Here is a 23,781-nt window from a genome sequence, read left to right as displayed (position 1 = left end):
ACTGAGGGTTGTTATCATAAATGGGTGTTGGATCTTGTCGAATGCTTTCTCTGCGTCTATTGAGATGATCATGTGGTTTTTGTTTTTCATTTTGTTGATGTAGTGTATCACGTTGATTGACTTGCGGGTGTTGAACCATCCCTGTGTCCCTGGTATAAATCCCACTTGATCATGGTGTATAATCTTTTTGATGTATTGCTGTAATCGGTTTGCCAAAATTTGGTTGAGGATTTTTGCATCTATGTTCATCAGTGATATCGGCCTGTAGTTCTCCTTCTTTGTGTTGTCCTTGTCAGGTTTGGGGATCAGAGTGATGTTGGCTTCATAGAATGTGTTAGGGAGTTCTCCATCTTTCTCAATTTTCTGGAACAGTTTGAGGAGAATAGGTACAAAGAACTCACACTGCTTAACAACAAAAAAACAAACAACCCGATCAAAAAATGGGCAGAGGACATGAACAGACATTTCTCCAAAGAAGATATGAACATGGCCAATAGACACATGAAAAGATGTTCATCATCGCTAATCATCAGGGAAATGCAAATCAAAACTACACTAAGATATCACCTTACCCCCGTTAGATTGGCAAAAACATCCAAAACCAAGAACGACAAATGTTGCAGAGGTTGTGGAGAAAGAGGTACCCTCATACACTGTTGGTGGGAATGCAAACTGGTACAGCCACTATGGAAAACAGTATGGAGATTTCTCAAAAAGTTAAAAATAGAAATACCCTATGACCCAGCCATCCCATTACTGGGTATCTATCCTAAGGACCTGATATCAGATATCTCAAGAGTCCGTTGCACCCCTATGTTCATCGCAGCATTATTTACCATAGCCAAGACGTGGAACCAGCCTACATGCCCAGAAACTGATGATTGGATAAAGAAGATGTGGTATATATACACAATGGAATACTACTCAGCCATAAAAAAAGACGACATTGGCCCCTTCACAACAATGTGGATGGACCTCGAGGGCATTATGTTAAGCGAAATAAGTCAGGCAGAGAAAGACGAACTCTATATGACTCCACTCATAGGTGGAAATTAGTATATTGAGAAGGAGATCTGATGGGTGGTTACCAGGGAAAAGGGGGGGTGGGGGGAGGGCACGGAGTGGGAAGTGGTGTTCCCACAACATGACTAACAAAAATGTACAACTGAAATTTCACAAGCTTGTAATCCATCAAAACATTAATAAACAAAAAAAAAAAAAAGATGCTTTGGGGCCGATCTGCCCCTATGGAAAGAACGCAGCACTTTCTGCCTTGCAGCTCTAGGGTAATGTAGCACACCCAGAGCAGAAGTTCTACTTCAGCCAGATCAGGCCCGCAAAGAAACTGCGTTTCACAGGCCTTTGTAAGAGATGTTCCCGGTAGGCTGTTAGAGCACTGTGCAGAGCGAGTTGTTTCTTAGCTTCCCAAAGAGCTGGAAGCAAGATGCTTTGGGGCCCTTCTCACCCTTTGGAAAGAAGGCAGCACTTTGTGCCTTGCAGCTCTAGGGCAATGTAGCACACCCACAGCAGAAGTTCTACTTCAGCCAGATCAGGCCCGCAAAGAAACTGCGTTTCACAGGCCTTTGTAAGAGATGTTCCCGGTAGGCTGTTAGAGCACTGTGCAGAGCGAGTTGTTTCTTAGCTTCCCAACGAGCTGGAAGCAAGATGCTTTAGGGGCCATCTGCCCTTAAGGAAAGAAGGCAGCACTTTGTCCCTTGCAGCTCTAGGACAATGTAGCACACCCCGAGCAGAAGTTCTACTTCAGCCAGATAGGGCCGCAAAGAAACTGCGTTTCACAGGCCTTTGTAAGAGATGTTCCCGGTAGGCTGTTAGAGCACTGTGCAGAGCGAGTTGTTTCTTAGCTTCCCAATGAGCTGGAAGCAAGATGCTTTGGGGCCCTTCTCACCCTTTGGCAAGAAGGCAGCACTTTGTGCCTTGCAGCTCTAGGGCAATGTAGCACACCCCGAGCAGAAGTTCTACTTCAGCCAGATGTGGCCTGCAAAGAAACTGCGTTTCACAGGCCTTTGTAAGAGTTGTTCCCTGTAGGCTGTTAGAGCACTGTGCAGAGCGAGTTGTTTCTTAGCTTCCCAACGAGCTGGAAGCAAGATGCTTTGGGGGCCATCTGCCCTTAAGGAAAGAAGGCAGCACTTTGTGCCTTGCAGCTCTAGGGCAATGTAGCACACCCAGAGCAGAAGTTCTACTTCAGCCAGATCAGGCCTGCAAAGAAACTGCGTTTCACAGGCCTTTGTAAGAGATGTTCCCGGTAGGCTGTTCGAGCACTGTGCAGAGCGAGTTGTTTCTTAGCTTCGCAAAGAGCTGGAAGCAAGATGCTTTGGGGCCCTTCTCACCTTTGGAAAGAAGGCAGCACTTTGTGCCTTGCAGCTCTAGGGCAATGTAGCACACCTAGAGCAGAAGTTCTACTTCAGCCAGATCAGACATGCAAAGAAACTGCGTTTCACAGGCCTTTGTAAGAGATGTTCCCGGTAGGCTGTTAGAGCACTGTGCAGAGCGAGTTGTTTCTTAGCTTCCCAAAGAGCTGGAAGCAAGATGCTTTAGGGGCCATCTGCCCTTAAGGAAAGAAGGCAGCACTTTGTGCCTTGCATCTCTAGGGCAATGTAGCACACCCAGAGCAGATGTTCTACTTCTGCCAGGTCAGGCCTGCAAAGATACTTCGTTTCACAGGCCCTTGTAGGAGATGTTCCCGGTAGGCTGTAAGAGCACTGTGCAGAGCGACTAGTTTCTTAGCTTCCCAGAGAGCTGGAAGCAAGATGCTTTAGGGCCCATCTGCCCATATGGAAAGAACGCAGCACTTTGTGCCTTGCAGCTCTAGGGCCATGCAGCACACCCCGAGCAGAAGTTCTACTTCAGTCAGATCTGGCATGCAAAGAAACTTCGTTTCACAGGCCTTTTTAAGAGATGTTCCCTGTAGGCTGTTAGAGCACTGTGCAGAGCTAGTTGTTTCTTAGCTTCCCAAAGAGCTGGAAGCAAGATGATTTAGGGGACATCTGCCCTTAAGGAAAGAAGGCAGCACTTTGTGCCTTGCAGCTCTAGGGCAATGTAGCACACCCAGAGCAGATGTTCTACTTCTCCCAGGTCAGGCCTGCAAAGAAACTTCGTTTCACAGGCCCTTGTAAGAGATGTTCCCGGTAGGCTGTTAGAGCACTGTGCAGAGCGAGTTGTTTCTTAGCTTCCCAGAGAGCTGGAAGCAAGATGCTTTTTGGCCCGTTAATTTTATACCCTGCTACTTTGCTGTAGTTGTTGATTATTTCTAATAGTTTTTCTGTGGATTCTTTGGGGTTTTCTATGTGTAAGATCATGTCGTCTGCAAACAACGCGAGTTTTACTTCTTCGTTACCTATTTGGATTCCTTTCATTTTTTTTTCCTGCCGAATTGCTCTGGCCAGCACCTCCAGTACTATGTTGAATAGGAGTGGTGAAAGTGGGCACCCTTGTCTTGTTCCTGTCCTCAGAGGGATGGCTTTCAGCTTTTGTCCATTGAGTATGATGTTGGCTGTGGGTCTATCATATATGGCCTTTATTATGTTGAGGTACTTTCCTTCTATACCCATTTTACTGAGGGTTTTATCATAAATGGGTGTTGGATCTTGTCGAATGCTTTCTCTGCGTCTATTGAGATGATCATGTGGTTTTTGTTTTTCATTTTGTTGATGTAGTGTATCACGTTGATTGACTTGCGGGTGTTGAACCATCCCTGTGTCCCTGGTATAAATCCCACTTGATCATGGTGTATAATCTTTTTGATGTATTGCTGTAATCGGTTTGCCAAAATTTGGTTGAGGATTTTTGCATCTATGTTCATCAGTGATATCGGCCTGTAGTTCTCCTTCTTTGTGTTGTCCTTGTCAGGTTTGGGGATCAGAGTGATGTTGGCTTCATAGAATGTGTTAGGGAGTTCTCCATCTTTCTCAATTTTCTGGAACAGTTTGAGGAGAATAGGTACAAAGAACTCACACTGCTTAACAACCAAAAAACAAACAACCCGATCAAAAAATGGGCAGAGGACATGAACAGACATTTCTCCAAAGAAGATATGAACATGGCCAATAGACACATGAAAAGATGTTCATCATCGCTAATCATCAGGGAAATGCAAATCAAAACTACACTAAGATATCACCTTACCCCCGTTAGATTGGCAAAAACATCCAAAACCAAGAACGACAAACGTGGGAGAGGTTGTGGAGAAAGAGGAACCCTCATACACTGTTGGTGGGAATGCAAACTGGTACAGCCACTATGGAAAACAGTATGGAGATTTCTCAAAAAGTTAAAAATAGAAATACCCTATGACCCAGCCATCCCATTACTGGGTATCTATCCTAAGAACCTGATATCAGATATCTCAAGAGTCCGTTGCACCCCTATGTTCATCGCAGCATTATTTACAATAGCCAAGACGTGGAACCAGCCTACATGCCCAGAAACTGATGATTGGATAAAGAAGATGTGGTATATATACACAATGGAATACTACTCAGCCATAAAAAAAGACGACATTGGCCCATTCACAACAATGTGGATGGACCTCGAGGGCATTATGTTAAGCGAAATAAGTCAGTCAGAGAAAGACGAACTCTATATGACTCCACTCATAGGTGGAAATGAGTATATTGAGAAGGAGATCTGATGGGTGGTTACCAGGGAAAAGGGGGGGTGGGGGGAGGGCACGGAGGGGGAAGTGGTGTTCCCACAACATGACTAACAAAAATGTACAACTGAAATTTCACAAGCTTGTAATCCATCATAACATTAATAAACAAAAAAAAAAAAAAAAAGATGCTTTGGGGCCCATCTGCCCCTATGGAAAGAACGCAGCACTTTCTGCCTTGCAGCTTTAGGGCAATGTAGGACACCCAGAGCAGAAGTTCTACTTCAGCCAGATCAGGCCCGCAAAGAAATTGCGTTTCACAGGCCTTTTTAAGAGATGTTCCCGGTAGGCTGTTAGAGCACTGTGCAGAGCGAGTTCTTTCTTAGCTTCCCAAAGACCTGGAAGCAAGATGCTTTGGCGGCCATCTGCCCTTAAGGAAAGAAGGCAGCACTTTGTGCCTTGCAGCTCTAGGGCAATGTAGCACACCCAGAGCAGATGTTCTACTTCTGCCAGGTCAGGCCTGCAAAGAAACTTCGTTTCACAGGCCTTTGTAAGAGATGTTGCCGGTAGGCTGTAAGAGCACTGTGCAGAGCGACTTGTTTCTTAGCTTCCCACAGAGCTGGAAGCAAGATGCTTTGGGGCCCTTCTCACCCTTTGGAAAGAAGGCAGCACTTTGTGCCTTGCAGCTCTAGGGCAATGTAGCACACCCAGAGCAGAAGTTCTACTTCAGCTAGATCAGACCTGCAAAGAAACTGCGTTTCACAGGCCTTTGTAAGAGATGTTCCCGGTAGGCTGTTAGAGCACTGTGCAGAGCGAGTTGTTTCTTAGCTTCCCAAAGAGCTGGAAGCAAGATGCTTTAGGGGCCATCTGCCCTTAAGGAAAGAAGGCAGCACTTTGTGCCTTGCATCTCTAGGGCAATGTAGCACACCCAGAGCAGATGTTCTGGTTCTCCCAGGTCATGCCTGCAAAGAAACTTCGTTTCACAGGCCCTTGTAAGAGATGTTCCCGGTAGGCTGTTAGAGCACTGTGCAGAGCGACTTGTTTCTTAGCTTCCCAAAGAGCTGGAAGCAAGATGCTTTGGGGCCCTTCTCACCCTTTGGAAAGAAGGCAGCACTTTGTGCCTTGCAGCTCTAGGGCAATGTAGCACACCCCGAGCAGAAGTTCTACTTCAGCCAGATCTGGCCCGCAAAGAAACTGCGTTTCACAGGCCTTTGTAAGAGATGTTCCCGGTAGGCTGTTAGAGCACTGTGCAGAGCGAGTTCTTTCTTAGCTTCCCAGAGAGCTGGAAGCAAGATGCTTTGGGGCCCGTTAATTTTATACCCTGCTACTTTGCTGTAGTTGTTGATTATTTCTAATAGTTTTTCTGTGGATTCTTTGGGGTTTTCTATGTATAAGATCATGTCGTCTGCAAACAACGCGAGTTTTACTTCTTCGTTACCTATTTGGATTCCTTTCATTTTTTTTTCCTGCCGAATTGCTCTGGCCAGCACCTCCAGTACTATGTTGAATAGGAGTGGTGAAAGTGGGCACCCTTGTCTTGTTCCTGTCCTCAGAGGGATGGCTTTCAGCTTTTGTCCATTGAGTATGATGTTGGCTGTGGGTCTATCATATATGGCCTTTATTATGTTGAGGTACTTTCCTTCTATACCCGTTTTACTGAGGGTTGTTATCATAAATGGGTGTTGGATCTTGTCGAATGCTTTCTCTGCATCTATTGAGATGATCATGTGGTTTTTGTTTTTCATTTTGTTGATGTAGTGTATCATGTTGATTGACTTGCGGGTGTTGAACCATCCCTGTGTCCCTGGTATAAATCCCACTTGATCATGGTGTATAATCTTTTTGATGTATTGCTGTAATCGGTTTGCCAAAATTTGGTTGAGGATTTTTGCATCTATGTTCATCAGTGATATCGGCCTGTAGTTCTCCTTCTTTGTGTTGTCCTTGTCAGGTTTGAGGATCAGAGTGATGTTGGCTTCATAGAATGTGTTAGGGAGTTCTCCATCTTTCTCAATTTTCTGGAACAGTTTGAGGAGAATAGGTACAAAGAACTCACACTGCCTAACAACAAAAAAACAAACAACCCGATCAAAAAATGGGCAGAAGACATGAACAGACATTTCTCAAAAGAAGATATGAACATGGCCAATAGACACATGAAAAGATGTTCATCATCGCTAATCACCAGGGAAATGCAAATCAAAACTACACTAAGATATCACCTTACCCCCGTTAGATTGGCAAAAACATCCAAAACCAAGAACGACAAATGTTGGAGAGGTTGTGGAGAAAGAGGAACCCTCATACACTGTTGGTGGGAATGCAAACTGGTAGAGCCACTATGGAAAACAGTATGGAGATTTCTCAAAAAGTTAAAAATAGAAATACCCTATGACCCAGCCATCCCATTACTGGGTATCTATCCTAAGAACCTGATATCAGATATCTCAAGAGTCCGTTGCACCCCTATGTTCATCGCAGCATTATTTACAATAGCCAAGACGTGGAACCAGCCTACATGCCCAGAAACTGATGATTGGATAAAGAAGATGTGGTATATATACACAATGGAATACTACTCAGCCATAAAAAAAGACGACATTGGCCCATTCACAACAATGTGGATGGACCTCGAGGGCATTATGTTAAGCGAAATAAGTCACTCAGAGAAAGACGAACTCTATATGACTCCACTCATACGTGGAAATTAGTATATTGAGAAGGAGATCTGATGGGTGGTTACCAGGGAAAAGTGGGGGTGGGGGAGGGCACGGAGGGGGAAGTGGTGTTCCCACAACATGACTAACAAAAATGTACAACTGAAATTTCACAAGCTTGTAATCCATCATAACATTAATAAACAAAAAAAAAAAAAAAAAAGATGCTTTGGGGCCCATCTGCCCCTATGGAAAGAACGCAGCACTTTGTGCCTTGCAGCTCTAGGGCCATGTAGCACACCCAGAGCAGATGTTCTACTTCTGCCAGGTCAGGCCTGCAAAGAAACTTCGTTTCACAGTCCTTTGTAAGAGATGTTCCAGGTAGGCTGTTAGAGCACTGTGCAGAGCGACTTGTTTCTTAGCTTCCCAAAGAGCTGGAAGCAAGATGCTTTGGGGCCCTTCTCACCCTTTGGAAAGAAGGCAGCACTTTGTGCCTTGCAGCTCTAGGGCAATGTAGCACACCCAGAGCAGAAGTTCTACTTCAGCTACATCACACCTGCAAAGAAACTGCGTTTCCCAGGCCTTTGTAAGAGATGTTCCCTGTAGGCTGTTAGAGCACTGTGCAGAGCGAGTTGTTTCTTAGCTTCCCAAAGAGCTGGAAGCAAGATGCTTTAGGGGCCATCTGCCCTTAAGGAAAGAAGGCAGCACATTGTGCCTTGCATCTCTAGGGCAATGTAGCACACCCAGAGCAGATGTTCTACTTCTGCCAGGTGAGGCCTGAAAAGAAACTTCGTTTCACAGGCCCTTGTAAGAGATGTTCCCGGTAGGCTGTAAGAGCACTGTGCAGAGCGACTAGTTTCTTAGCTTCCCAGAGAGCTGGAAGCAAGATGCTTTGGGGCCCATCTGCCCCTATGGAAAGAACGCAGCACTTTCTGCCTTGCAGCTCTAGGGCAATGTAGCACACCCAGAGCAGAAGTTCTACTTCAGCCAGATCAGGCCCGCAAAGAAACTGCGTTTCACAGGCCTTTGTAAGAGATGTTCCCGGTAGGCTGTTAGAGCACTGTGCAGAGCGAGTTGTTTCTTAGCTTCCCAAAGAGCTGGAAGCAAGATGCTTTGGGGCCCTTCTCACCCTTTGGAAAGAAGGCAGCACTTTGTGCCTTGCAGCTCTAGGGCAATGTAGCACACCCCGAGCAGAAGTTCTACTTCAGCCAGATCAGGCCCGCAAAGAAACTGCGTTTCACAGGCCTTTGTAAGAGATGTTCCCGGTAGGCTGTTAGAGCACTGTGCAGAGCGAGTTGTTTCTTAGCTTCCCAGAGAGCTGGAAGCAAGATGCTTTGGGGCCCGTTAATTTTATACCCTGCTGCTTTGCTGTAGTTGTTGATTATTTCTAATAGTTTTTCTGTGGATTCTTTGGGGTTTTCTATGTATAAGATCATGTCGTCTGCAAACAACGCGAGTTTTACTTCTTCATTACCTATTTGGATTCCTTTCATTTTTTTTTCCTGCCGAATTGCTCTGGCCAGCACCTCCAGTACTATGTTGAATAGGAGTGGTGAAAGTGGGCACCCTTGTCTTGTTCCTGTCCTCAGAGGGATGGCTTTCAGCTTTTGTCCATTGAGTATGATGTTGGCTGTGGGTCTATCATATATGGCCTTTATTATGTTGAGGTACTTTCCTTCTATACCCATTTTACTGAGGGTTTTTATCATAAATGGGTGTTGGATCTTGTCGAATGCTTTCTCTGCGTCTATTGAGATGATCATGTGGTTTTTGTTTTTCATTTTGTTGATGTAGTGTATCACGTTGATTGACTTGCGGGTGTTGAACCATCCCTGTGTCCCTGGTATAAATCCCACTTGATCATGGTGTATAATCTTTTTGATGTATTGCTGTAATCGGTTTGCCAAAATTTGGTTGAGGATTTTTGCATCTATGTTCATCAGTGATATCGGCCTGTAGTTCTCCTTCTTTGTGTTGTCCTTGTCAGGTTTGGGGATCAGAGTGATGTTGGCTTCATAGAATGTGTTAGGGAGTTCTCCATCTTTCTCAATTTTCTGGAACAGTTTGAGGAGAATAGGTACAAAGAACTCACACTGCTTAACAACAAAAAAACAAACAACCCGATCAAAAAATGGGCAGAGGACATGAACAGACATTTCTCCAAAGAAGATATGAACATGGCCAATAGACACATGAAAAGATGTTCATCATCGCTAATCATCAGGGAAATGCAAATCAAAACTACACTAAGATATCACCTTACCCCCGTTAGATTGGCAAAAACATCCAAAACCAAGAACGACAAATGTGGGAGAGGTTGTGGAGAAAGAGGAACCCTCATACACTGTTGGTGGGAATGCAAACTGGTGCAGCCACTATGGAAAACAGTATGGAGATTTCTCAAAAAGTTAAAAATAGAAATACCCTATGACCCAGCCATCCCATTACTGGGAATCTATCCTAAGAACCTGATATCAGATATCTCAAGAGTCCGTTGCACCCCTATGTTCATCGCAGCATTATTTACAATAGCCAAGAAGTGGAACCAGCCTACATGCCCAGAAACTGATGATTGGATAAAGAAGATGTGGTATATATACACAATGGAATACTACTCAGCCATAAAAAAAGACGACATTGGCCCCTTCACAACAATGTGGATGGACCTCGAGGGCATTATGTTAAGCGAAATAAGTCAGGCAGAGAAAGACGAACTCTATATGACTCCACACATAGGTGGAAATTAGTATATTGAGAAGGAGATCTGATCGGTGGTTACCAGGGAAAAGGGGGGGTGGGGGGAGGGCACGGAGGGGGAAGTGGTGTTCCCACAACATGACTAACAAAAATGTACAACTGAAATTTCACAAGCTTGTAATCCATCATAACATTAATAAAGAAAACAAAAAAAAAGAGATGCTTTGGGGCCCATCTGCCCCTATGGAAAGAACGCAGCACTTTGTGCCTTGCAGCTCTAGGGCAATGTAGCACACCCCGAGCAGAAGTTCTACTTCAGCCAGATCTGGCATGCAAAGAAACTGCGTTTCACAGGCCTTTGTAAGAGATGTTCCCGGTAGGCTGTTAGAGCACTGTGCAGAGCGAGTTGTTTCTTAGCTTCCCAGAGAGCTGGAAGCAAGATGCTTTGGGGCCCGTTAATTTTATACCCTGCTACTTTGCTGTAGTTGTTGATTATTTCTAATAGTTTTTCTGTGGATTCTTTGGGGTTTTCTATGTATAAGATCATGTCGTCTGCAAACAACGCGAGTTTTACTTCTTCGTTACCTATTTGGATTCCTTTCATTTTTTTTTCCTGCCGAATTGCTCTGGGCAGCACCTCCAGTACTATGTTGAATAGGAGTGGTGAAAGTGGGCACCCTTGTCTTGTTCCTGTCCTCAGAGGGATGGCTTTCAGCTTTTGTCCATTGAGTATGATGTTGGCTGTGGGTCTATCATATATGGCCTTTATTATGTTGAGGTACTTTCCTTCTATACCCATTTTACTGAGGGTTTTTATCATAAATGGGTGTTGGATCTTGTCGAATGCTTTCTCTGCGTCTATTGAGATGATCATGTGGTTTTTGTTTTTCATTTTGTTGATGTAGTGTATCACGTTGATTGACTTGCGGGTGTTGAACCATCCCTGTGTCCCTGGTATAAATCCCACTTGATCATGGTGTATAATCTTTTTGATGTATTGCTGTAATCGGTTTGCCAAAATTTGGTTGAGGATTTTTGCATCTATGTTCATCAGTGATATCGGCCTGTAGTTCTCCTTCTTTGTGTTGTCCTTGTCAGGTTTGGGGATCAGAGTGATGTTGGCTTCATAGAATGTGTTAGGGAGTTCTCCATCTTTCTCAATTTTCTGGAACAGTTTGAGGAGAATAGGTACAAAGAACTCACACTGCTTAACAACAAAAAAACAAACAACCCGATCAAAAAATGGGCAGAGGACATGAACAGACATTTCTCCAAAGAAGATATGAACATGGCCAATAGACACATGAAAAGATGTTCATCATCGCTAATCATCAGGGAAATGCAAATCAAAACTACACTAAGATATCACCTTACCCCCGTTAGATTGGCAAAAACATCCAAAACCAAGAACGACAAATGGTGGAGAGGTTGTGGAGAAAGAGGAACCCTCATACACTGTTGGTGGGAATGCAAACTGGTACAGCCACTATGGAAAACAGTATGGAGATTTCTCAAAAAGTTAAAAATAGAAATACCCTATGACCCAGCCATCCCATTACTGGGTATCTATCCTAAGAACCTGATATCAGATATCTCAAGAGTCCGTTGCACCCCTATGTTCATCGCAGCATTATTTACAATAGCCAAGACGTGGAACCAGCCTACATGCCCAGAAACTGATGATTAGATAAAGAAGATGTGGTATATATACACAATGGAATACTACTCAGCCATAAAAAAAGACGACATTTGCCCATTCACAACAGTGTGGATGGACCTCGAGGGCATTATGTTAAGCGAAATAAGTCAGGCAGAGAAATACTAACTCTATATGACTCCACTCATAGGTGGAAATTAGTATATTGAGAAGGAGATCTGATCGGTGGTTACCAGGGAAAAGGGGGGGTGGGGGGAGGGCACGGAGGGGGAAGTGGTGTTCCCACAACATGACTAACAAAAATGTACAACTGAAATTTCACAAGCTTGTAATCCATCATAACATTAATAAACAACAACAACAAAAAAAGATGCTTTGGGGCCCATCTGCCCCTATGGAAAGAACGCAGCACTTTCTGCCTTGCAGCTTTAGGGCAATGTAGCACACCCAGAGCAGAAGTTCTACTTCAGCCAGATCAGGCCCGCAAAGAAACTGCGTTTCACAGCCCTTTGTAAGAGATGTTCCCGGTAGGCTGTTAGAGCACTGTGCAGAGCGAGTTGTTTCTTAGCTTCCCAAAGAGCTGGAAGCAAGATGCTTTGAGGCCCCTCTCACCCTTTGGAAAGAAGGCAGAACTTTGTGCCTTGCAGCTCTAGGGCAATGTAGCACACCCCGAGCAGAAGATCTACTTCAACCAGATCTGGCCTGCAAAGACACTGCGTTTCACAGGCCTTTGTAAGAGATGTTCCCGGTAGGCTGTTAGAGCACTGTGCAGAGCGACTTGTTTCTCAGCTTCCCAAACAGCCGGAAGCAAGATGCTTTTGGGCCCTTCTCACCCTTTGGAAAGAAGGCAGCACTTTGTGCCTTGCAGCTCTAGGGCAATGTAGCACACCCACAGCAGAAGTTCTACTTCAGCCAGATCAGGCCCGCAAAGAAACTGCGTTTCACAGGCCTTTGTAAGAGATGTTCCCGGTAGGCTGTTAGAGCACTGTGCAGAACGAGTTGTTTCTTAGCTTCCCAAAGAGCTGGAAGCAAGATGGTTTAGGGGCCATCTGCCCTTAAGGAAAGAAGGCAGCACTTTGTGCCTGCATCTCTAGGGCAATGTAGCACACCCAGAGCAGATGTTCTACTTCTTCCAGGTCAGTCCTGCAAAGAAACTTCGTTTCACAGTCCTTTGTAAGAGATGTTCCCGGTAGGCTGTTAGAGCACTGTGCAGAGCGTGTTGTTTCTTAGCTTCCCAAAGACCTGGAAGCAAGATGCTTTGGGGCCCGTTAATTTTATACCCTGCTACTTTGCTGTAGTTGTTGATTATTTCTAATAGTTTTTCTGTGGATTCTTTGGGGTTTTCTATGTATAAGATCATGTCGTCTGCAAACAACGCGAGTTTTACTTCTTCGTTACCTATTTGGATTCCTTTCATTTTTTTTTCCTGCCGAATTGCTCTGGCCAGCACCTCCAGTACTATGTTGAATAGGAGTGGTGAAAGTGGGCACCCTTGTCTTGTTCCTGTCCTCAGAGGGATGGCTTTCAGCTTTTGTCCATTGAGTATGATGTTGGCTGTGGGTCTATCATATATGGCCTTTATTATGTTGAGGTACTTTCCTTCTATACCCATTTTACTGAGGGTTTTTATCATAAATGGGTGTTGGATCTTGTCGAATGCTTTCTCTGCGTCTATTGAGATGATCATGTGGTTTTTGTTTTTCATTTTGTTGATGTAGTGTATCACGTTGATTGACTTGCGGGTGTTGAACCATCCCTGTGTCCCTGGTATAAATCCCACTTGATCATGGTGTATAATCTTTTTGATGTATTGCTGTAATCGGTTTGCCAAAATTTGGTTGAGGATTTTTGCATCTATGTTCATCAGTGATATCGGCCTGTAGTTCTCCTTCTTTGTGTTGTCCTTGTCAGGTTTGGGGATCAGAGTGATGTTGGCTTCATAGAATGTGTTAGGGAGTTCTCCATCTTTCTCAATTTTCTGGAACAGTTTGAGGAGAATAGGTACAAAGAACTCACACTGCTTAACAACAAAAAAACAAACAACCCGATCAAAAAATGGGCAGAGGACATGAACAGACATTTCTCCAAAGAAGATATGAACATGGCCAATAGACACATGAAAAGATGTTCATCATCGCTAATCATCAGGGAAATGCAAATCAAAACTACACTAAGATATCACCTTACCCCCGTTAGATTGGCAAAAACATCCAAAACCAAGAACGACAAACGTGGGAGAGGTTGTGGAGAAAGAGGAACCCTCATACACTGTTGGTGGGAATGCAAACTGGTACAGCCACTATGGAAAACAGTATGGAGATTTCTCAAAAATTTAAAAATAGAAATACCCTATGACCCAGCCATCCCATTACTGGGTATCTATCCTAAGAACCTGATATCAGATATCTCAAGAGTCCGTTGCACCCCTATGTTCATCGCAGCATTATTTACAATAGCCAAGACGTGGAACCAGCCTACATGCCCAGAAACTGATGATTGGATAAAGAAGATGTGGTATATATACACAATGGAATACTACTCAGCCATAAAAAAAGACGACATTGGCCCCTTCACAACAATGTGGATGGACCTCGAGGGCATTATGTTAAGCGAAATAAGTCAGGCAGAGAAAGACGAACTCTATATGACTCCACTCATAGGTGGAAATTAGTATATTGAGAAGGAGATCTGATCGGTGGTTACCAGGGAAAAGGGGGGGTGGGGGGAGGGCACGGAGGGGGAAGTGGTGTTCCCACAACATGACTAACAAAAATGTACAACTGAAATTTCACAAGCTTGTAATCCATCATAACATTAATAAACAACAACAACAAAAAAAGATGCTTTGGGGCCCATCTGCCCCTATGGAAAGAACGCAGCACTTTCTGCCTTGCAGCTCTAGGGCAATGTAGCACACCCAGAGCAGAAGTTCTACTTCAGCCAGATCAGGCCCGCAAAGAAACTGCGTTTCACAGGCCTTTGTAAGAGATGTTCCCGGTAGGCTGTTAGAGCACTGTGCACAGCGAGTTGTTTCTCAGCTTCCCAAACAGCCGGAAGCAAGATGCTTTTGGGCCCTTCTCACCCTTTGGAAAGAAGGCAGCACTTTGTGCCTTGCAGCTCTAGGGTAATGTAGCACACCCACAGCAGAAGTTCTACTTCAGCCAGATCAGGCCCACAAAGAAACTGCGTTTCACAGGCCTTTGTAAGAGATGTTCCCGGTAGGCTGTTAGAGCACTGTGCAGAGCGAGTTCTTTCTTAGCTTCCCAAAGAGCTGGAAGCAAGATGCTTTAGGGGCCATCTGCCCTTAAGGAAAGAAGGCAGCACTTTGTGCCTTGCAGCTCTAGGGCAATGTAGCACATCCAGAGCAGATGTTCTACTTCTTCCAGGTCAGGCCTGCAAAGAAACTTCGTTTCACAGTCCTTTGTAAGAGATGTTCCCGGTAGGCTGTTAGAGCACTGTGCAGAGCGACTTGTTTCTTAGCTTCCCAAAGAGCTGGAAGCAAGATGCTTTGGGGCCCTTCTCACCCTTTGGAAAGAAGGCAGCACTTTGTGCCTTGCAGCTCTAGGGCAATGTAGCACACCCAGAGCAGAAGTTCTACTTCAGCCAGATCAGGCCCGCAAAGAAACTGCGTTTCACAGGCCTTTGTAAGAGATGTTCCCTGTAGGCTGTTAGAGCACTGTGCAGAGCGAGTTGTTTCTTAGCTTCCCAGAGAGCTGGAAGCAAGATGCTTTGGGGCCCGTTAATTTTATACCCTGCTACTTTGTTGTAGTTGTTGATTATTTCAAATGTTTTTCTGTGGATTCTTTGGGGTTTTCTATGTATAAGATCATGTCGTCTGCAAACAACGCGAGTTTTACTTCTTCGTTACCTATTTGGATTCCTTTCATTTTTTTTTCCTGCCGAATTGCTCTGGCCAGCACCTCCAGTACTATGTTGAATAGGAGTGGTGAAAGTGGGCACCCTTGTCTTGTTCCTGTCCTCAGAGGGATGGCTTTCAGCTTTTGTCCATTGAGTATGATGTTGGCTGTGGGTCTATCATATATGGCCTTTATTATGTTGAGGTACTTTCCTTCTATACCCATTTTACTGAGGGTTTTTATCATAAATGGGTGTTGGATCTTGTCGAATGCTTTCTCTGCGTCTATTGAGATGATCATGTGGTTTTTGTTTTTCATTTTGTTGATGTAGTGTATCACGTTGATTGACTTGCGGGTGTTGAACCATCCCTGTGTCCCTGGTATAAATCCCACTTGATCATGGTGTATAATCTTTTTGATGTATTGCTGTAATCGGTTTGCCAAAATTTGGTTGAGGATTTTTGCATCTATGTTCATCAGTGATATCGGCCTGTAGTTCTCCTTCTTTGTGTTGTCCTTGTCAGGTTTGGGGATCAGAGTGATGTTGGCTTCATAGAATGTGTTAGGGAGTTCTCCATCTTTCTCAATTTTCTGGAACAGTTTGAGGAGAATAGGTACAAAGAACTCACACTGCTTAACAACAAAAAAACAAACAACCCGATCAAAAAATGGGCAGAGGACATGAACAGACATTTCTCCAAAGAAGATATGAACATGGCCAATAGACACATGAAAAGATGTTCATCATCGCTAATCATCAGGGAAATGCAAATCAAAACTACACTAAGATATCACCTTACCCCCGTTAGATTGGCAAAAACATCCAAAACCAAGAACGACAAACGTGGGAGAGGTTGTGGAGAAAGAGGAACCCTCATACACTGTTGGTGGGAATGCAAACTGGTACAGCCACTATGGAAAACAGTATGGAGATTTCTCAAAAAGTTAAAAATAGAAATACCCTATGACCCAGCCATCCCATTACTGGGTATCTATCCTAAGAACCTGATATCAGATATCTCAAGAGTCCGTTGCACCCCTATGTTCATCGCAGCATTATTTACAATAGCCAAGACGTGGAACCAGCCTACATGCCCAGAAACTGATGATTGGATAAAGAAGATGTGGTATATATACACAATGGAATACTACTCAGCCATAAAAAAAGACGACATTGGCCCCTTCACAACAATGTGGATGGACCTCGAGGGCATTATGTTAAGCGAAATAAGTCAGTCAGAGAAAGACGAACTCTATATGACTCCACTCATAGGTGGAAATTAGTATATTGAGAAGGAGATCTGATGGGTGGTTACCAGGGAAAAGGGGGGGTGGGGGGAGGGCACGGAGGGGGAAGTGGTGTTCCCACAACATGACTAACAAAAATGTACAACTGAAATTTCACAAGCTTGTAATCCATCATATCATTAATAAAGAAAACAAAAAAAAAGAGATGCTTTGGGGCCCATCTGCCCCTATGGAAAGAACGCAGCACTTTCTGCCTTGCAGCTCTAGGGCAATGTAGCACACCCAGAGCAGAAGTTCTACTTCAGCCAGATCAGGCCCGCAAAGAAACTGCGTTTCACAGGCCTTTGTAAGAGATGTTCCCGGTAGGCTGTTAGAGCACTATGCAGAGCGAGTTGTTTCTTAGCTTCCCAAAGAGCTGGAAGCAAGATGCTTTGGGGCCCTTCTCACCCTTTGGCAAGAAGGCAGCACTTTGTGCCTTGCAGCTCTAGGGCAATGTAGCACACCCAGAGCAGAAGTTCTACTTCAGCCAGATCAGGCCCGCAAAGAAACTGCGTTTCACAGGCCTTTGTAAGAGATGTTCCCGGTAGGCTGTTAGAGCACTGTGCACAGCGAGTTGTTTCTCAGCTTCCCAAACAGCCGGAAGCAAGATGCTTTTGGGCCCTTCTCACCCTTTGGAAAGAAGGCAGCACTTTGTGCCTTGCAGCTCTAGGGTAATGTAGCACACCCACAGCAGAAGTTCTACTTCAGCCAGATCAGGCCCGCAAAGAAACTGCGTTTCACAGGCCTTTGTAAGAGATGTTCCCGGTAGGCTGTTAGAGCACTGTGCAGAGCGAGTTCTTTCTTAGCTTCCCAAAGAGCTGGAAGCAAGATGCTTTAGGGGCCATCTGCCCTTAAGGAAAGAAGGCAGCACTTTGTGCCTTGCAGCTCTAGGGCAATGTAGCACACCCAGAGCAGATGTTCTACTTCTTCCAGGTCAGGCCTGCAAAGAAACTTCGTTTCACAGTCCTTTGTAAGAGATGTTCCCGGTAGGCTGTTAGAGCACTGTGCAGAGCGACTTGTTTCTTAGCTTCCCAAAGAGCTGGAAGCAAGATGCTTTGGGGCCCTTCTCACCCTTTGGAAAGAAGGCAGCACTTTGTGCCTTGCAGCTCTAGGGCAATGTAGCACACCCAGAGCAGAAGTTCTACTTCAGCTACATCACACCTGCAAAGAAACTGCGTTTCCCAGGCCTTTGTAAGAGATGTTCCCTGTAGGCTGTTAGAGCAGTGTGCAGAGCGAGTTGTTTCTTAGCTTCCCAAAGAGCTGGAAGCAAGATGCTTTAGGGGCCATCTGCCCTTAAGGAAAGAAGGCAGCACATTGTGCCTTGCATCTCTAGGGCAATGTAGCACACCCAGAGCAGATGTTCTACTTCTGCCAGGTGAGGCCTGAAAAGAAACTTCGTTTCACAGGCCCTTGTAAGAGATGTTCCCGGTAGGCTGTAAGAGCACTGTGCAGAGCGACTAGTTTCTTAGCTTCCCAGAGAGCTGGAAGCAAGATGCTTTGGGGCCCATCTGCCCCTATGGAAAGAACGCAGCACTTTCTGCCTTGCAGCTCTAGGGCAATGTAGCACACCCAGAGCAGAAGTTCTACTTCAGCCAGATCAGGCCCGCAAAGAAACTGCGTTTCACAGGCCTTTGTAAGAGATGTTCCCGGTAGGCTGTTAGAGCACTGTGCAGAGCGAGTTGTTTCTTAGCTTCCCAGAGAGCTGGAAGCAAGATGCTTTGGGGCCCGTTTATTTTATACCCTGCTACTTTGCTGTAGTTGTTGATTATTTCTAATAGTTTTTCTGTGGATTCTTTGGGGTTTTCTATGTATAAGATCATGTCGTCTGCAAACAACGCGAGTTTTACTTCTTCGTTACCTATTTGGATTCCTTTCATTTTTTTTTCCTGCCGAATTTCTCTGGCCAGCACCTCCAGTACTATGTTGAATAGGAGTGGTGAAAGTGGGCACCCTTGTCTTGTTCCTGTCCTCAGAGGGATGGCTTTCAGTTTTTGTCCATTGAGTATGATGTTGGCTGTGGGTCTATCATATATGGCCTTTATTATGTTGAGGTACTTTCCTTCTATACCCATTTTACTGAGGGTTTTTATCATAAATGGGTGTTGGATCTTGTCGAATGCTTTCTCTGCGTCTATTGAGATGATCATGTGGTTTTTGTTTTTCATTTTGTTGATGTAGTGTATCACGTTGATTGACTTGCGGGTGTTGAACCATCCCTGTGTCCCTGGTATAAATCCCACTTGATCATGGTGTATAATCTTTTTGATGTATTGCTGTAATCGGTTTGCCAAAATTTGGTTGAGGATTTTTGCATCTATGTTCATCAGTGATATCGGCCTGTAGTTCTCCTTCTTTGTGTTGTCCTTGTCAGGTTTGGGGATCAGAGTGATGTTGGCTTCATAGAATGTGTTAGGGAGTTCTCCATCTTTCTCAATTTTCTGGAACAGTTTGAGGAGAATAGGTACAAAGAACTCACACTGCTTAACAACAAAAAAACAAACAACCCGATCAAAAAATGGGCAGAGGACATGAACAGACATTTCTCCAAAGAAGATATGAACATGGCCAATAGACACATGAAAAGATGTTCATCATCGCTAATCATCAGGGAAATGCAAATCAAAACTACACTAAGATATCACCTTACCCCCGTTAGATTGGCAAAAACATCCAAAACCAAGAACGACAAATGTGGGAGAGGTTGTGGAGAAAGAGGAACCCTCATACACTGTTGGTGGGAATGCAAACTGGTGCAGCCACTATGGAAAACAGTATAGAGATTTCTCAAAAAGTTAAAAATAGAAATACCCTATGACCCAGCCATCCCATTACTGGGAATCTATCCTAAGAACCTGATATCAGATATCTCAAGAGTCCGTTGCACCCCTATGTTCATCGCAGCATTATTTACAATAGCCAAGAAGTGGAACCAGCCTACATGCCCAGAAACTGATGATTGGATAAAGAAGATGTGGTATATATACACAATGGAATACTACTCAGCCATAAAAAAAGACGACATTGGCCCCTTCACAACAATGTGGATGGACCTCGAGGGCATTATGTTAAGCGAAATAAGTCAGGCAGAGAAAGACGAACTCTATATGACTCCACACATAGGTGGAAATTAGTATATTGAGAAGGAGATCTGATCGGTGGTTACCAGGGAAAAGGGGGGGTGGGGGGAGGGCACGGAGGGGGAAGTGGTGTTCCCACAACATGACTAACAAAAATGTACAACTGAAATTTCACAAGCTTGTAATCCATCATAACATTAATAAAGAAAACAAAAAAAAAGAGATGCTTTGGGGCCCATCTGCCCCTATGGAAAGAACGCAGCACTTTGTGCCTTGCAGCTCTAGGGCAATGTAGCACACCCAGAGCAGAAGTTCTACTTCAGCCAGATCAGGCCCGCAAAGAAACTGCATTTCACAGGCCTTTGTAAGAGATGTTCCCGGTAGGCTGTTAGAGCACTGTGCAGAGAGAGTTGTTTCTTAGCTTCCCAAAGAGCTGGAAGCAAGATGCTTTGGGGCCCTTCTCACCCTTTGGAAAGAAGGCAGCACTTTGTGCCTTGCAGCTCTAGGGCAATGTAGCACACCCAGAGCAGATGTTCTACTTCTCCCAGGTCAGGCCTGCAAAGAAACTTCGTTTCACAGGCCTTTGTAAGAGATGTTCCCTGTAGGCTGTTAGAGCACTGTGCAGAGCGAGTTGTTTCTTAGCTTCCCAAAGAGCTGGAAGCAAGATGCTTTAGGGGCCATCTGCCCTTAAGGAAAGAAGGCAGCACTTTGTGCCTTGCATCTCTAGGGCAATGTAGCACACCCAGAGCAGATGTTCTACTTCTGCCAGGTCAGGCCTGCAAAGAAACTTCGTTTCACAGTCCTTTGTAAGAGATGTTCCCGGTAGGCTGTTAGAGCGCTGTGCAGAGCGAGTTGTTTCTTAGCTCCCCAAAGAGCTGGATGCAAGATGCTTTGGGGCCCTTCTCACCCTTTGGAAAGAAGGCAGCACTTTGTGCCTTGCAGCTCTAGGGCAATGTAGCACACCCCGAGCAGAAGTTCTACTTCAGCCAGATCTGGCATGCAAAGAAACTGCGTTTCACAGGCCTTTGTAAGAGATGTTCCCGGTAGGCTGTTAGAGCACTGTGCAGAGCGAGTTGTTTCTTAGCTTCCCAGAGAGCTTGAAGCAAGATGCTTTGGGGCCCGTTAATTTTATACCCTGCTACTTTGCTGTAGTTGTTGATTATTTCTAATAGTTTTTCTGTGGATTCTTTGGGGTTTTCTATGTATAAGATCATGTCGTCTGCAAACAACGCGAGTTTTACTTGTTCGTTACCTATTTGGATTCCTTTCATTTTTTTTTCCTGCCGAATTGCTCTGGCCAGCACCTCCAGTACTATGTTGAATAGGAGTGGTGAAAGTGGGCACCCTTGTCTTGTTCCTGTCCTCAGAGGGATGGCTTTCAGCTTTTGTCCATTGAGTATGATGTTGGCTGTGGGTCTATCATATATGGCCTTTATTATGTTGAGGTACTTTCCTTCTATACCCATTTTACTGAGGGTTTTTATCATAAATGGGTGTTGGATCTTGTCGAATGCTTTCTCTGCGTCTATTGAGATGATCATGTGGTTTTTGTTTTTCATTTTGTTGATGTAGTGTATCACGTTGATTGACTTGCGGGTGTTGAACCATCCCTGTGTCCCTGGTATAAATCCCACTTGATCATGGTGTATAATCTTTTTGATGTATTGCTGTAATCGGTTTGCCAAAATTTGGTTGAGGATTTTTGCATCTATGTTCATCAGTGATATCGGCCTGTAGTTCTCCTTCTTTGTGTTGTCCTTGTCAGGTTTGGGGATCAGAGTGATGTTGGCTTCATAGAATGTGTTAGGGAGTTCTCCATCTTTCTCAATTTTCTGGAACAGTTTGAGGAGAATAGGTACAAAGAACTCACACTGCTTAACAACAAAAAAACAAACAACCCGATCAAAAAATGGGCAGAGGACATGAACAGACATTTCTCCAAAGAAGATATGAACATGGCCAATAGACACATGAAAAGATGTTCATCATCGCTAATCATCAGGGAAATGCAAATCAAAACTACACTAAGATATCACCTTACCCCCGTTAGATTGGCAAAAACATCCAAAACCAAGAACGACAAATGTGGGAGAGGTTGTGGAGAAAGAGGAACCCTCATACACTGTTGGTGGGAATGCAAACTGGTGCAGCCACTATGGAAAACAGTATAGAGATTTCTCAAAAAGTTAAAAATAGAAATACCCTATGACCCAGCCATCCCATTACTGGGAATCTATCCTAAGAACCTGATATCAGATATCTCAAGAGTCCGTTGCACCCCTATGTTCATCGCAGCATTATTTACAATAGCCAAGAAGTGGAACCAGCCTACATGCCCAGAAACTGATGATTGGATAAAGAAGATGTGGTATATATACACAATGGAATACTACTCAGCCATAAAAAAAGACGACATTGGCCCCTTCACAACAATGTGGATGGACCTCGAGGGCATTATGTTAAGCGAAATAAGTCAGGCAGAGAAAGACGAACTCTATATGACTCCACACATAGGTGGAAATTAGTATATTGAGAAGGAGATCTGATCGGTGGTTACCAGGGAAAAGGGGGGGTGGGGGGAGGGCACGGAGGGGGAAGTGGTGTTCCCACAACATGACTAACAAAAATGTACAACTGAAATTTCACAAGCTTGTAATCCATCATAACATTAATAAAGAAAACAAAAAAAAAGAGATGCTTTGGGGCCCATCTGCCCCTATGGAAAGAACGCAGCACTTTGTGCCTTGCAGCTCTAGGGCAATGTAGCACACCCAGAGCAGAAGTTCTACTTCAGCCAGATCAGGCCCGCAAAGAAACTGCATTTCACAGGCCTTTGTAAGAGATGTTCCCGGTAGGCTGTTAGAGCACTGTGCAGAGAGAGTTGTTTCTTAGCTTCCCAAAGAGCTGGAAGCAAGATGCTTTGGGGCCCTTCTCACCCTTTGGAAAGAAGGCAGCACTTTGTGCCTTGCAGCTCTAGGGCAATGTAGCACACCCAGAGCAGATGTTCTACTTCTCCCAGGTCAGGCCTGCAAAGAAACTTCGTTTCACAGGCCTTTGTAAGAGATGTTCCCTGTAGGCTGTTAGAGCACTGTGCAGAGCGAGTTGTTTCTTAGCTTCCCAAAGAGCTGGAAGCAAGATGCTTTAGGGGCCATCTGCCCTTAAGGAAAGAAGGCAGCACTTTGTGCCTTGCATCTCTAGGGCAATGTAGCACACCCAGAGCAGATGTTCTACTTCTGCCAGGTCAGGCCTGCAAAGAAACTTCGTTTCACAGTCCTTTGTAAGAGATGTTCCCGGTAGGCTGTTAGAGCGCTGTGCAGAGCGAGTTGTTTCTTAGCTCCCCAAAGAGCTGGATGCAAGATGCTTTGGGGCCCTTCTCACCCTTTGGAAAGAAGGCAGCACTTTGTGCCTTGCAGCTCTAGGGCAATGTAGCACACCCCGAGCAGAAGTTCTACTTCAGCCAGATCTGGCATGCAAAGAAACTGCGTTTCACAGGCCTTTGTAAGAGATGTTCCCGGTAGGCTGTTAGAGCACTGTGCAGAGCGAGTTGTTTCTTAGCTTCCCAGAGAGCTTGAAGCAAGATGCTTTGGGGCCCGTTAATTTTATACCCTGCTACTTTGCTGTAGTTGTTGATTATTTCTAATAGTTTTTCTGTGGATTCTTTGGGGTTTTCTATGTATAAGATCATGTCGTCTGCAAACAACGCGAGTTTTACTTGTTCGTTACCTATTTGGATTCCTTTCATTTTTTTTTCCTGCCGAATTGCTCTGGCCAGCACCTCCAGTACTATGTTGAATAGGAGTGGTGAAAGTGGGCACCCTTGTCTTGTTCCTGTCCTCAGAGGGATGGCTTTCAGCTTTTGTCCATTGAGTATGATGTTGGCTGTGGGTCTATCATATATGGCCTTTATTATGTTGAGGTACTTTCCTTCTATACCCATTTT

Source organism: Equus asinus, chromosome 1 (genome assembly GCF_041296235.1).
Source record: "Equus asinus isolate D_3611 breed Donkey chromosome 1, EquAss-T2T_v2, whole genome shotgun sequence".
NCBI lineage: Eukaryota > Metazoa > Chordata > Mammalia > Perissodactyla > Equidae > Equus > Equus asinus.
This window is presented reverse-complemented; position numbering follows the sequence as displayed.